A 15,318-nucleotide genomic window follows, 5' to 3' on the forward strand; every position below is an offset into this window, starting at 1 on the left:
CTATATTAATTTCTTAAAGTTCTCTCTTTCTCTTATATTTAATATAACCACACTATGGGCGGGCAAGTGCCTGTTTTTACGTGTTTTCGTTAGCAACAATGACGGTAAAACCATCGCGTGGTTCCGCTGTACGCTTGTTTGTTTTCCACGTAAACCTTTCACAATAAAGCTCAAGATCCTGTTGAGACTTTTCAAAACAAACTGAATCACATGAGAGAGTATGCAGAGTTTACAGATGAGAAGCAAACAAAGAGCCGTCAGACTCAAACTATATGTATACACCTGCCCGCCTTCGTAAACAACTAAATGCTATGTTGCCCTATCATTTTTTGATTGGTCCACATGGTATATTTTTTCACCAATAGGAAAGGCTGGGGGAGTTGGGAGGGGGACTGAGTGCTTTCTAGTGTTTTTCCTTATAAAAACCGTTTCTTCCCGCAGTAAATATAAACAACGATAGTGTTAACTCAAAAGACACGACGTTGTACTCTCATTCACAGCGCTTTTATTCCTTCCGCCATTTTACATATGGACCACAACAACAACACTTCGCGGGCAACCGTACTCTCGCGATAAAACAGAAAATAACAAGTTAACAATCTCCCTCTTTCTTAAAAAAATAAAATAAGAGTATAAACACACCCCAGTAAACATTTGTATACACACCCCTGTAAACATTTGTATACATATATGTATATATTTATATAAACAAAAAAAACTTTTCAAAAGTGCTTTGCTTTACTTAAAGCATACTATCATTGCACACAATAAACAATGGTACATTTGAATGCAAAGACAACTTTGTAGACAAAGGATTACAGTATCCAGAGTCCTTCATCTAGCGCCTTTAGAAGGGTTAAAGGTGAAACTCCCTTTTTCGTCAGACAATCAGCAAGTTGAGATTTTGAATCTGACCAACAAACCTGTCTGATTTTCTTGGCTTGTATGAGCTCTTTAATGCTGCTCATTTCTAGCCTCAGTCTCTTCTCTGTAACCTGCTTAGTAGACTTGAGTGCATCAAACAAGGAATGATTATCAGTTACACAGATCAAAGGAAGAGCGTTTAGACCAGTGTTACCAGTTGTAAGCTCAGAAAAAAGTGTTGCCAGGAAGACAGCACTGTCTATTCCATCTGACATGGCAAGAGTTTCTCCTGCCAGTGTACTTCTGACCACGCGCCTGATTTTTTTAGACTGCCAGAAGAGAGGACAAAACTTTCCTCCTTTACCCATAAGGACGATTAATGCCCCTCCTTGAGTACCGCCATCAGGAAGGTTGCCAAATGAAGCATCACTGAAAACAACCAATGCCAGATCCTCACTGTTACCCAAGTGCTGAAACTTAAGAGTCACTTTCTCTGCCTTAAGTTTACGGATAACTTTGTTCACTTCATGAATAGACTGTACAGTTGCATCTTTGATATTAGATCCAAGGCTACATGTGTCAAACATAACATCAGGCCTTGTTTGTTTGGCAACCCACAAAATCTGTCCTATTTTTGACCTGAGTTGCTCACGTTCTGTTTCACTTAAGGGAGCCTCCCTCTGTACAGCCCGTGCTGCTTGTAACTGAACCGGTTGTAGGTTGTCAATGTAAAGTTGTTGATGCACCTCTATTACATCATTAACTGTACAAATGTCCATACCAACATAAGAAAAGCTGTCATGTTCTTCACGGCCCACAAGGAAGGTAGATTTCAGTACAGGAATGATATGAGTTGCAAAGTGACTTGAACCAGCCCAAAGGAAATCATCAACGTGACATGCAAGCACTCCTGTAACCTCAGATTGTTCATTCTGCCAATAGAACACTGCAGGATCAACCTGTGATATTTTACCACCAGTTTTGAGCATAATGTCTTTGACCTTATTGTACCAATAAAGTGAAGCATCTGCAAGTCCATAAACACACTTTTTCAGTTTCCATAGAACATTGTCCTTGCCAGCTTCAGGTGGGGGACGAAGATAGATGTCTCTTGACAGTTGCATTCCCTGCAAGAAGGCAGATTTAATGTCCATTGAATTTACTCTCCACTTGTTTTGACATATCACAGCTAGCACCAGTCTGAGGGACTCAGACGCACATGTTGGAGAGTCTTTCTGTAGTTCTTTAGTATTTACCTCTTCAAACCCCCGTGCCACAAGTCGAGCCTTTGGGACAACACCATTAGTAGTTTCTTTGAGTGTACAGACCCATCTAGTAGACACACATTTTTGACCCAGGTCTTTCACTTCATCAAACACACCATTACTTTGCCAGCTCTCAATCTCCTGCTGCTTAGCAGAATCAAAGGTAATATCTCTTGTTATGAGTACATCTGCATCTCTGTTTTCAGCTTCAGTGCAAAGACCATCAACAAGTGACATGTCTACAGCTTTCTTTTCACCTTCACTACCATCATGCTCAAGATATTGCACATTGTACCAGTTTTTGTATTGCCCTTTTGCTTTTCCCGCTCTGCCTAGCACTCTGGCTGTGTGTTGAACACCGTTGTCTCTGTTGGTAAAAGCAATCAGCTGTCCTGATCTTAACTTTACATTTGCAGAGACATGATCAGTGGGTGTAGAGGGCTCATTTGCAGTTTGTGTGACAGACATGTTTTCTGTAGTGTGTGTGACAGACATGTTTTCTGTAGTGTTAGTTTCTCTGTCAATAGTGATGTCTTCTTCCTCACTAATACTCTGTTCCCCATCGGGTGTGTCAGTGTCATCATTTTCAACTGCGTCTTTGTTGTCATCATCAGTAGTACTGTGTGATATTTGTTTATCTCCAGTCCGTGAATCCACTTTAGTCAATCTTGACTGGTGTACTCTTACAAGAGTCCCCCCATGTCTTACAAATACAACAGTTCCATCCTGCCCAATAACTACACCTGGACCCTTCCACTCTGTACAGTCGACTCGTTTGTAGTATACTTTATCTCCTGCCTCATATTTGTCATCTGTAGGCCTAAGTTGTTTGCGTAGTGCTCTCCTGATCCTTTCTGAACACTCTGCCTCAGTAAATGCTTTTCTGGAAGCATGTAATGCTGAGATATGTTCAGCTACTCTTGCACTTACAGTTGTGCCCTCTAAGGCAGGTGGCTTATCCATCAACACAGAAGGAAGGTTGGGGTTTTGGCCAAACACAAGTTGATGTGGACTATAACCATGTACATTAAGCATACTGTTTTTGGCCATAAGGGCCCAGTCTAGCGCAGTGTGCCAGTCACATCCTCGTTCCTTTTTTACCTTCAGGAGGATTTCTGTAAGTGTCATGTTATGTCTCTCCAGTAGTCCGTTGCTCCAGGGACTATACCCCGCCGTTGTTTTTACCTCAATGTTGAAGTTTTCAGCCATGTCCCGAATGTCCAACCCGTTCTCACTCCCAAAGCGTAACATTTTACGCTAGGTGACAAATCGTCACCATATTACGTTTTCGGCTACCCACCACGTTCCTAAATGACGACCTCGTACCATAAGAACGCCGAAGGTCTCCTTTCGCGTTCCTCAGGAACGCCGCGGGACGTGACAAAACGTCGACATGTTACGCCTCGGGAGTGAGAACGCTCTGACATGTCAGTTATGAGGAGTGAAGGAAAAAATACAAGATTGATGATACAGGATCTGGATCAGATGGAGAAACAGGCGGAGGAGGCAGGAAGCCAGCAAGAGGTAGGAAGGCATCAAAATGAATAGCACAAACATGTCTGCCTGTTAAATATAGAACATCAGCCACCATGTTTTAACTCAACTCTAAAGGTAAATACTTCAAGTCCCTCTTCCAGCCTTGCGAGCTATAACCTCCAACCTCTTTGTTGTGTCATGCCTCTCCCAGGTCGTGGCCGTGGCCGACGAGGTCCAAACGTACAGAGCTCCGGTGACCACAAAGCACGCTCGGAGCTGAAAACAAAGGATCAGATCATGAAGCAGCGCAAGAAAAAGCAGAAGCACCAGTTCCTGCAGGGCGGGGGGATGAGGAAGCTCCGCTCCAAGAACAAAAAGTGGCTCGGATAAGTTAAAAAGTCAGGTTTTGGAAGGGGTGGCCATAAGAAAGGCAAGCTGAGGAAGAAACTGGGAGGAGGACAGAGGGTTGATGGTGTGGAGGACATCACGAGGAACTGGGTGATAAGCGTCAGAATCATCTGAGAACATCACCAAAGATTTTCCTGGCGCTTTGTGTGACTGTAGATTAAGGAGAAAATCATTTGTGAATCTTTACACTGCAGAAATGCACGTCACTTCTTCCTTGATGGCCTGCTGAACTCTGCGTTTGCCACAGAGTTATGTTTAATTATGATCCACTAACCTGGATTTACTACTTGTAAGCATGTTGGCAGTCTAATAAAAGTGTTTTGGAGTACTGAAATATGTCTTATCAAAATGGTAAAATACAGATATTAAATATTGTGTGCTTAATTTGCAGTTAGTTTCAAAAATCGTCTCGCCCATCTTTTCTTAAAATAAGAGGTGCTCTATAAAAATGACATTAAATTCTGTAAACGTGCTCTATTTGCAATTATTTATCATTACTGTTGTCCAAGTGGTCTCATTTCAAAGTTGAAAGCGAGCATCGGAACGGGCAAGAAAGGCGACTTTTAATTGACTTTGAATGTGTTGTGGTTACTGATATCAGATGGGCTGGGTTGAGAAACTGGCTTAGAATTCCTCTTGCCTTCAGCATGGCCACGCCCCTCTGACTTCTGCAATCAACAAGGAATTTTTACCCAGGGAAATGTTTATTTCGCTTTTCAGTTTGGACTGTTCTCTGTAAATTCCTGAGAAAATTTGAGAAGATCAGGAGTGTCTGAAAAACGTAAAACAGCCCATCTGTCACCAACAGCAATGCTGCCTTCAAAGTCACTTAAATCACCCTTTTTTTTCTGGCATGTGATTGGCTGATTAGATATTTGCATTCACAAGCAGCTGAATAGGTTAGTGCAGGGGTCAGCAACCTGCGGCTCTTTAGTCCTTTTAGTGCGGCTCTGCGTGGTTTGGGAAAATAAATTATTTTTTTAAGTAATTAGCTGAAGTGTATTTTATTTATGTTAGTTTTTTTTAAACTTGTAGTTCTAAATTGGAAGATTACTGTGATATTGAAATATAAATATAAAATTATATTCTATTACAGTTTTTTCTGAATGCCTAAGCACATTTTTTGTAACTATTGGCTAATTTTGCAAAACTCTTCACACAAATAAGAAAACCTGTCACCCAATCATCAAAACATTGTAGTTCTCTTGCAAAAGCAAACACAGCTAGATTAACTCTTCACACCTTCGTAAAAATGGTGTTTCCGTATCAAACAGTACACACAAGCCATCATCTACTAAGCACACAATGCGCCAACTGCACACTGATGGTATGAATACAAAACACATCTGGCTTTTGCTTTCTCTGTGCACAAGGTAGGCTATGTCAGTTTGAGCTCATACTTCTGTCATAGATCCATAAGCATAGAGGGATCCAAACTTCAAGTACTGGTGTACTTGAAACACATCAAAACAAACACAAGTGTTCATTTCCAAGTATAGGATTATTTGCAATCGCCATAATGACTATATGGGTTACTTGGTCTGCAGTGAACATGCTTCCTCTGCCCCCAGCATCTGGTCATCTAGCAATTCTGTAAAGTAACAATTTCAGTATTTTTACATCAATGGTATTGGTGTGTTTCTCATTGGCATATGGCAGTGCTACAAATCTTTGTGCGAAGTGACTGTACTAACCGATTCTCATTTCAAGATGTCCTTATGGTACTTGCTACAGTGTAGCGGCTCGAGTTAGGCTGGACCCGTTGGCCAGCTACCCTCAGGGTCATTCCACGGTTGATTACATGGTTGATTACATGGTCCACTATTGTCATCAGCAATTCTATTTCTTACTCTTCCTACCCTTCCTCTCCCCCCTCCTCATCTTCCTCTCCCCCCTCCTCGTCTTCCTCTTGCTCCTCCTTGTCCTTGTCATCCTCTTCATCCTACTTCTTCACCTCCACGTCCTCTTCCTCGGCCTCCTCTACTTCTCACTCTTTCTGCTCCCTCCATTGTACTCCGCACACACAGCTTACCTGTATTATAGTGCTTAGGCTGATTGCAAAGTGAACTAATTATCTAAAAAAGCTTTCACATGTGAAAGTGTGCCAGACAGTTGGCAAATTAGTGTTAATGATAGCCATACATGTGTATACTTTTGCTAGGAGTGTGTTGGAAATTTGGTAATTGAGTGTTGTGCAGTGAATTGTGCCTACCGTTTTGCAAAGTGTGTGTTACAAAATTGCAAACTGAGTGCAAAGCAGTTTATGTGCTTTTAGTTTTGCAAACTCAGTGAGTGGTTTTGCTATAAGTCTGAATAGTTTTAGAGATTGTGCTACAGGAATCACAGTTAGGGTTTAAGCATTCAGAAAAAACTGTAAGTTTAGAGGTTTACACATCACATCATTATAATCATTGAGCCTGTCTGACTTTAATCGTCCACTTGATGGCGCAGTAGAGCCAATGAATCGTCACAATGCTTCGAACCATGAGTCGACCAGTTGGATGGAAAGCTTCAGTTCATCACAAGGCTTCATCTCACCATCACTAATGAAAGCTCTTATAATTTGGCTGCTATTAGAGACCATTGATTTAGTCTCTCTTTGGTTACTACGTGGATCTTTTTTCAGACAAATTAATGAAAAAAAATATAATAAATGGAAAAACAGAGTACAAATGTGGACAGTTAACTGGATATTACAGCGCGATTTCAGTGCATAAATACATAAATACAGGTCTGAGACGTAAGTGGTGCAATATTGATAGAGCTCACATGACTCCGTCCTGTTCGTATCCCAGAAATCCACCAGGATTTTAGTGCCTCATATACTGCACAGGTCATTGGCACACCTGAGATTCAGGACGACATGCTAAGCAGTGCTGTGTCACCATCAATAATACACCATATTAATGCAAGGTACAATTACAGCTGGGCTCCGCCACATTTTATTTTAACAGAGGAAATAAAATATGCAGAGCTAGCTGAGTTGGTTGAAATTCAGTTGCTACTTTAAGAGAATTTCATACAAGAATAATTGAAGATAAAATAGGTTATTAAAGCTGTCATCATTGCTTCAGTGCCATATTCTCTCTGCTGTAACTCCGATTTGAAGAGGGCTTGTTTAGGCAACAACTCAGAGCACTATACGATCACTGCCGGTCACTTAGGTGATTTGTTATAAATGTGAAAACAGCTATGCAGGTTTAATGCAAGGAAGTCTTTACTCAGTGTTTGGCATGGGTCCTAAATGAAGGAGGGGTAGTCTGTCAGTCACTGCATTCCTCACCTGCATGGGAAACTTCCCAAACTGGAAGTTATCAGAAACATTGGAGACAATACTGAATCCACCAGAGACAGCTGGGACAGGTCCTAGTCATTACCATACAGAAAAGAACGGATTTATTTCAGTTCAGTTCAAATTAATAAGGTGAAGAAAAAACAGAGACTGCATCTTATGTGTTTTCTATTCTATTCTAGTAGTTTTAGAATCCAATAACTACACAAACAATCATGGCAGTGAGGTGTGGAGGGCCAGGAGTGACAAAATGAATGAATTAAATATGCCATTAATTATTGAATTAAATGTTTCATTATTTAATTAAATGCCCATTCACTTCACTAGTGTTTGTAGTTGTTGTTGAGAAATGCCCACTGAAAGAATGGCCACCAGGGCAAGTGCCTGTAATCGGATTACAGTAACTCGTTACTTGTAACGCATTACTGCCCATCTCTGTTGAGAACAAATAATGTAAATGAATAATAGTGTTCAAATTGTTCGTTAAAACTCTGCATATCTCAGAAAAACTAAAAAAAAATCAGCTTTCTTCACTCACTTCTTTACAATGCAGCCATTACAGTCTTCTTTGATTGGTCGCTGCAGGATTGCCATTCTTCTCATGTTTAGTTTTTTTTCCTATCAGTGCTTTAATTCTATGAAAGAAATTTTTCAAAGTCACTTTTTGCTTTCACTAGCTTGTTTTTAGTGTCCCACTTTTGGATCTTCTGAACTCACTCTGATTAAAGTTGTCATTGTACTAATGTTATTCATGTGCAGCTGACTTCACAGCTGTGTGTGGGTTTTTTTTTTGCTTTTTTGCAACTTTTTGTGATATCTAAATGTTTAACCTGTTCAATAACATTATTACTATTCAGTGATTATTATATATGATTATCACTTGGCTACGTGAACATACATAAATCTGTTCAATCTCAGCGACACAAGCATGTCTTCATGCGCACACACAGTTTCTACTCCCATTCATTCAGGTTTATATTTACAACTTTTACAGGACGAATGGACAGCCATCACTTTAAGGAAAAACAAAGAGAGAGAGAGAGAGATTATAAGTTCAGGGCAGGTCAGTTTTTATAGAAATGCATAGATGTGTGTTGTACTTCCATCTGGCTTATTACTTTCTAATGCAGGGGAAAGACATTGGCAAAGAAACACCTACTACATAAATAGTTTGATTTGAAGTTGCTCTTTTGAGTCCTCTCTATTGACTCTGACATCCTGCTGTTAACAGTTTCATGGTATTGCTTTGTTTGCTTTAAACAAACCTCACAGGGTGGTAGAATATGTCTGCGGTGCAGAGGTCCTTGGATCGCCTCTCTGTTGTCTTTGTTGACAGCAATGAAGGTGGTGAAAGAACTGCTCACTCCTGATTGGACACTGAGCTGCACCACCTTCTCCTTCACTCCTCCATCTTGCTGTCCTCTGAGCTCTCTCTCCTTCATCTCCAGGGAACGAATCAGAGTGCAAGTACCCAACCTGTGGACTGTTAATCTGCAGACAAGGAAGAAAACATTTACAGTTCTAATGTTTCCTATTTTTGCTACATTTGTGCATCACTGACTTTTCTGTTTTTCTGTACTGAGGGTGCATTCTTTTTATATTAGAATTAGTAGAGTTACAGAGGGTATATAGAGTGTGAACATAAAATAAGAGCTTGATTAGGCTGTAGAAACGGATGAAAATCCAGTAAAGTGAAGAGTGTGTGTGTGTGTGTGTGTGTGTGTCTGGCAGGAAGTGAAGCAGGAAGTCTGAATATAGCTTGTGAGCTTGTGAGAGACGTTTCAAAAGGAAAACAGAGGAATTAGAGAGTGAAAGTGCTAAGAAATAGTAATGAAAATGATATTAAATAAATGTCTTAGTGTGTTAATACAGGTGCCCATGGACTTGGCTCAACCTCAGATGAGTACAGCGGCAAAATGATAGATTAACATAATTGGAACGACAAACAGGCCAGGCTTTGGCTGAAATTTTACAGCTTCACCTCTCATCCTGCCCTTATCCTGAGAAGAAGCTTAAAGGACAGTCAATCTCCTGATGAAGACAGAAAACAGACAGAACAACACCGTAGATTTGAAGAATTAACAGCAGGCAGAAGACAGTACAACTGACCTAAAACACTGAAGGGTCCAGCAGCATGTATGTTAATGGAACATGTGCTCTGAATTACAAGCTGGAAAGAGTACCAGTGACATGACTGTGTGAAAGCACTGCATTGGACTGTCTGAGTTCATATTTGCCATGCTGGGAGTTAACCGCCAAGAAAAGACTGAAAAGATGAAGAGAGAATGAACAGAGAAGAAGAAACGGCTGATTTGGGCCTGTGTTTGATTTGGGAGGCCACACAGGAAGCTGTGAGAAGAGGGGACGAGGACCGGTGAGAGGTGAAGGCTGGACGTGTTCAAGTGAAAGTATAGGAAAATTGGGTTGAAAATTGAGGCTGAACTTGTGGGGTTTAGAAATGTCCAGAGCATCGCAACAGAAAGGTGAATTAAAAAAAAGAGAGAGAGCGGGATGAAGAAATAAATAAACTAATAATACATAAATGAATAGAAAAATCTTTTGTATATGGCGCGGTGCTGTGGGCACCTAAGTCTTTGATAGTGTAGAATTTTCAAGTCAATACCATGGTTGCATCTACTGAAAATCTCTGTGAAGCTTAAATCTCAATGACCTTGACTTCAAGGTCAGAGGTCAACTTTTCTGAAAATCAGAGGAGTTTCACATTCATAACACAGGTATGTCTACTAGGAGGCTGAAGGGTAGCTCTATATATTTATAAACAATCAAAAACAACAATTATTACGCAATTTATTTCCAATTTGTATGGAATTTATTTCTGTAAAGGTGGTGTTTTAGGTCTGATTGAAGGACTGATGTGATGGTAAGGTGTCCACTGCTGCGCTTTGAAGATTGGTAGGCTTTTTTTTTTAAATTTTCACAAGAATTGCTACTTCCCCTAGAGTTTTGGCCACTCCAACAATCAGAAGATTTCCCTATGAGCAAGCATTTAGCGACAGTGGGAAGGAAAAACTCCCTTTAAAAAGGAAGAAACCTTCAACAGAGCCAGGCTCAGGAAGGGACAGCCCTCTGCCACGACTGGTTGGGGTGGGGGGAGTGAAAATTTAAAAAAAAGAAGCCAAAGTGATCATTTTTGGAGCAGCTTAATTAATTTTTGCATTGTAATTTGCTGTTAATGTCATTTTCCAACCCCAGTTTGTATTTTTATCACTTTTGTCCAGGGTGGAAGATGCCATGCTGGAGACTGATTCAGTATGGTCTTTCAATGTTGATACATGGGAACCTTTTAGAGAGGCCAGGGCTGAAAAAGGGATGCCGGAGAACCTGAGAGGGTGTTATCCGCTGGTGTGCATCCAAGGCCAACATCTGTTTAATTAGGCTGACAAATAAGCGTTGGCCAGCTTCTGGTCCTCGTCTAAACATCATTAGCTGTTCAAGGTCATCCAGACGTGTAAGTATTATGTATCTTGTCTCCAGGGATTCATGTCCTGTCCCTGGAACAGAGCCTTTATATTGTTCTTCCGTCTTAAATGTCCAGCGCTGTTGCTTGTATTTGTCTCCAATGAAATAGTTTTCAGTGTACACGCCAGAGTCTAGCACATGATCTGGTGGCTGACCCTGAGTCTCTATGATGAATTTCAGATAATCATAGTCATTCTCCGAAGGGTAGAGTGGCAGCCCTGTAGCAAGCTCCACAGCCACCAGCCCCAGAGACCACATGTCACTTGCTTCATTGTAAGGAAGGCCAAGCATAACCTCAGGTGCACAGTAACCAACCGTCCCCACAAAGTCACCAGGTATCACTGCAGACGCAGGACATGCGAGGCCAAAGTCTATAAGTTTGACTTTGATGGGAGACTCATGGCGGTTTACAACCATGATGTTTCCAGGTTTGAGGTCAGCGTGCACTATTCCCACAGAACTCAGGTGGGACAGAGCATTTGTGATTTGACCTAAAATTGGCCTGACTTCGCTTATGGGGAGACCCTGTTTATTCCGGTCCCCTATGTAGTCCCACAGGCATTGATCAAGGAGTTCAAATTTCAGGCAAACCCGCTGTCCGTCGTGGAAAAAGCCGTTCCATTGAACAATGTTGGCGGCATCTGGATCCAACCTTCGCAGCTGCTCCAGGATGAAAATTTCCACATGTGCCTGTTGCAGAATATCAGGGTCGCTCTTGTTGACTTTAATGGCAACAGCTTGGTTGGTTGTTGTGTCGCGACATTTGGCTACAATACCAAAGCCCCCTTCTCCGAGGAAAGCCTCTACCTTGTAGTGCTTTCCCAAAATGCTCCCTTTAACTAATTCAAGCTCATCTGAGCTGAATGATGGACTGGCTGATGTGTGGACGAATACTTGCTGAGAAAATTCAACCGAGTTTTGAAAACTGCAGTTGATTTTCTGTGATCTCTTGCTTTCCAAGTTTGAAGGGTGCTGAAAGACCACAGGGTTTTGTGATATTTCAGCACTCATGTCAATGCACAGGGAACTCTTAGGGCTGAAAAAGGGATGCCGGAGAACCTCCGAGGGTGTTATCCGCTGGTGTGCATCCAAGGCCAACATCTGTTTAATTAAGCTGACAAATAAGCGTTGGCCAGCTTCTGGTCCTCGTCTAAACATTATTATTTGTTCAAGGTCATCCAGACGCGTCAGTTTTATGCATCTTGTCTCCAGGGACTCATATCCTGTCTCATACTGAAATTGTTGGTCAGTCTTAAATGTCCAGCGCTGTTGCTTGTCTTTGTCTTCAATGAAATAGTCTTCAGTGTAGACGCCAGAGTCTAGAACATGATCTGGTGGCTGACCCTGAGTCTCTATGATGAATTTCAAAACATCATAGTCTTCATTTCCAGGGTAGAGTGGCAGCCCTGTAGCAAGCTCCACAGCTACCAGCCCCAGAGACCACATGTCAATTGCTTCATTGTAAGGAAGGCCAAGCATAACCTCAGGTGCACAATAACCAACCGTCCCCACACGGTCACCAGGCATCACTGCAGACGCAGGACATGCGAGGCCAAAGTCTATAAGTTTGACTTTGATGGGAGACTCATGGCGGTTTACAACCATGATGTTTCCAGGTTTGAGGTCAGCGTGCACCATTCCCACAGAACCCAGGTGGGACAGAGCATTTGTCAGTTGACCTAAAATTGGCCTGACTTCGCTTATGGGGAGACAGTGGTTTTTCCGGTCCCATATGTAGTCCCTCAGGCATTGATCAAGGAGTTCAAATTTCAGGCAAACCCGCTCTCCGTCGTGAAAAAAGCCGTCCCATTGAACAATGTTGGCGGCATCTGAATCCAACCTTCGCAGCTGCTCCAGGATGAAAATTTCCAATTTCGCCTGTTGCAGAATATCAGGGCGGCTCTTGTTCACTTTAATAGCCACAGCTCGGTTAGTCATGGTATCACGACATTTGGCTACAATACCAAAGCCCCCTTCTCCAAGGAAAGCCTCTACCTTGTAGTGCTTTCCCAAAATGCTCCCTTTAACTAATCCAAGCTCATTTGAGCTGAAGGATGGGTGAGCTGACATGGTGAAATGTGTCGGCTTGGTCGGTGAATTGCTAAGTAAAATTCTCTCAAAACTCTCCAAAAAGGGTTTGCTTGCTGTCAGGTCAAGGTCCGTTGAGCATTAAAGTTTAACAGAGCAAAGCTCCTACTTAAGGGTTTTTTCTCTCAGCAAGATGATGACATAACAAAGGATCTATGTCATCATCTTGTGATGTCACAAGATGTCACCTTTTTTCACAAGATGCATTCCATTTGGATCAAAGGCATTCTATTTTTTCAGTTGAAACACTAAAAAAAAACAATGTTTCAACAGGCCAGGCTGCATTTTCTGCTGCAACATCTCAACAGGAGATAATAAGATAAAGACAAGGAAGACTGGTGATCTATCCATATCAGCAACATCGGCAGGTTTCTAGTGCAGGAAGTAATAAATTCAGCCCTCGTGTTTGCACTACAGGTTGCTTTCATGAGTATTTCTGTTTTTGTGGTGGGGGAATTTTTCCTCGTTCCAACGATGTAAACAAAAACATTAATTGTGCTTTCCGCAATGACTAGTAATCATTTTGTCCTACTGTTCATTTACAGAACAGGAAAGGTTTTGTTTGGTTATGATTGTTTTGCAAGAAATGCTTCAATCACAGTGGGGTAGTCTTGATTAAAATGTTATATGAGAACTGTGGCACCATGTGTGACCAGATATTGGCATGTAGTCATCGCCAGACTGTCATCAAAAGTGTGAAGTTTGGGACAGACTGGACAAAATACATTTTTAGAGATGAAAATCTTATGTCCAGTGATAAATGATCAAAATTCCACCACAAACATGGCTTTGACGAAGATGTCCCTTTCTGAAGTAACCCCAAAAAGTTCCTGAAGTAACCAAATGGAATTTAACCAGTGACCTCTCACTTTGCAGGTGAATGTGTAAACCAGCGATGCCTGGAAAACACTAAAACTGTGCCAAAATGTCATTTTACATTCAAAATGGCGGACTTCCAGACTTCCTCTTTGGATTGGGTTCACTGAATCTGTGTGTAATAAATGTCATACACGTATTTCAAGCTGTAAATAAGTTGTTAGAAGTTCTTTAAAATTTCTTAAGTGGTGCTGTAGATCCATTTCCGCAGTGCCAGTCACTTTTTAAAAAAAAGTACATTTTGACCTGATGTGAAGAATGCAAAAAATGTCATTAGTTTGGAAGCATGTTTGGTATATGATATACTTGCCTGACTAACAATAATTTATTATTACTATTACTACTGTTGTTGTTGTTGTACAATGGAGCCTTTCCCCTGTGAATGACCAGCTCCCAGCTAAAATGTGTATTTTGTGCCATTTATAAGGTCAGTGCTTTATCATACCTTAAACTGTGCAGGGTAAAAGCCTCAGTTGCTGGGAAAAGCACAGGTGTATTAGAGTTTTTCTGAATTGCTAAAACACTAAACCCCATTGTAAAAACTAAACTGTCAACTATGAAAACTCTTTCATCAAATCAGTCCCACTGTTGCCAAAATCTTAAACACTATTCAAAGCTCAGTCTCCCATTTAGCAAAACTCTAAACACAAAACACACTTAGCAGTGTGGTGCACCTGTTGTCGTGTGAAGGCTGTGTGCAGTAGTGATGTCTCCTGTGTGTCGAAGCTTTGAAGCGTGTGTCGGGTAATCTCGTGGTAGTTTTGTAAAGCGCGTATCGAGGCTTGCTTTGATTACGTATGCAGGAACTGGCTCGCCGGTTTGCACCAGATTCTAAATAAATTGGGCAGCAAAACACAGCTGATTCCCCGTCACATTGTGTTGTGGAATTGGATTACGTCCCAGTTACATACTTACTTGAACATTTCTCCTTCGATGGAACCAGCAAGGAAGAGAATATTTGTCTGACAACATTTAATCTCATCTCTCCTAATAAAGTATGCACACAGTAATAAATATCACAAATGATAAGTACCATAATATAAATCAACAACACCACAGATCTTATAATCTGATTTCTGTCTTTTAGTTTATTACAGTTTTTTCTGAATGCCTAAGCACATTTTTTGTAACTATTGGCTAATTTTGCAAAACTCTTCACACAAATAAGAAAACCTGTCACCCAATAATCAAAACATTGTAGTTCTCTTGCAAAAGCAAACACAGCTAGATTAACTCTTCACACCTTCGTAAAAATGGTGTTTCCGTATCAAACAGTACACACAAGCCATCATCTACTAAGCACACAATGCGCCAACTGCACACTGATGGTATGAATACAAAACACATCTGGCTTTTGCTTTCTCTGTGCACAAGGTAGGCTATGTCAGTTTGAGCTCATACTTCTGTCATAGATCCATAAGCATAGAGGGATCCAAACTTCAAGTACTGGTGTACTTGAAACACATCAAAACAAACACAAGTGTTCATTTCCAAGTATAGGATTATTTGCAATCGCCATAATGACTATATGGGTTACTTGGTCTGCAGTGAACATGCTTCCTCTGCCCC

General features: G+C 41.2%; 1 long non-coding RNA gene across 1 annotated transcript; it reads left to right on the forward strand.

The window, feature by feature from the left end:
• Positions 1–3,466: 3,466 nt before the first annotated feature.
• LOC309719691 lies at positions 3,467–4,486 on the forward strand. The gene is made up of 2 exons (XR_014280297.1): positions 3,467–3,653; positions 3,817–4,486. It is a non-coding gene; the product is annotated as an uncharacterized lncRNA (long non-coding RNA).
• The last annotated feature ends 10,832 nt before the right edge of the window (positions 4,487–15,318 follow it).

Source organism: Aulonocara stuartgranti, assembly GCF_965226115.1.
Source record: "Aulonocara stuartgranti genome assembly, chromosome: 12".
Classification (NCBI taxonomy): Eukaryota; Metazoa; Chordata; class Actinopteri; order Cichliformes; family Cichlidae; genus Aulonocara; species Aulonocara stuartgranti.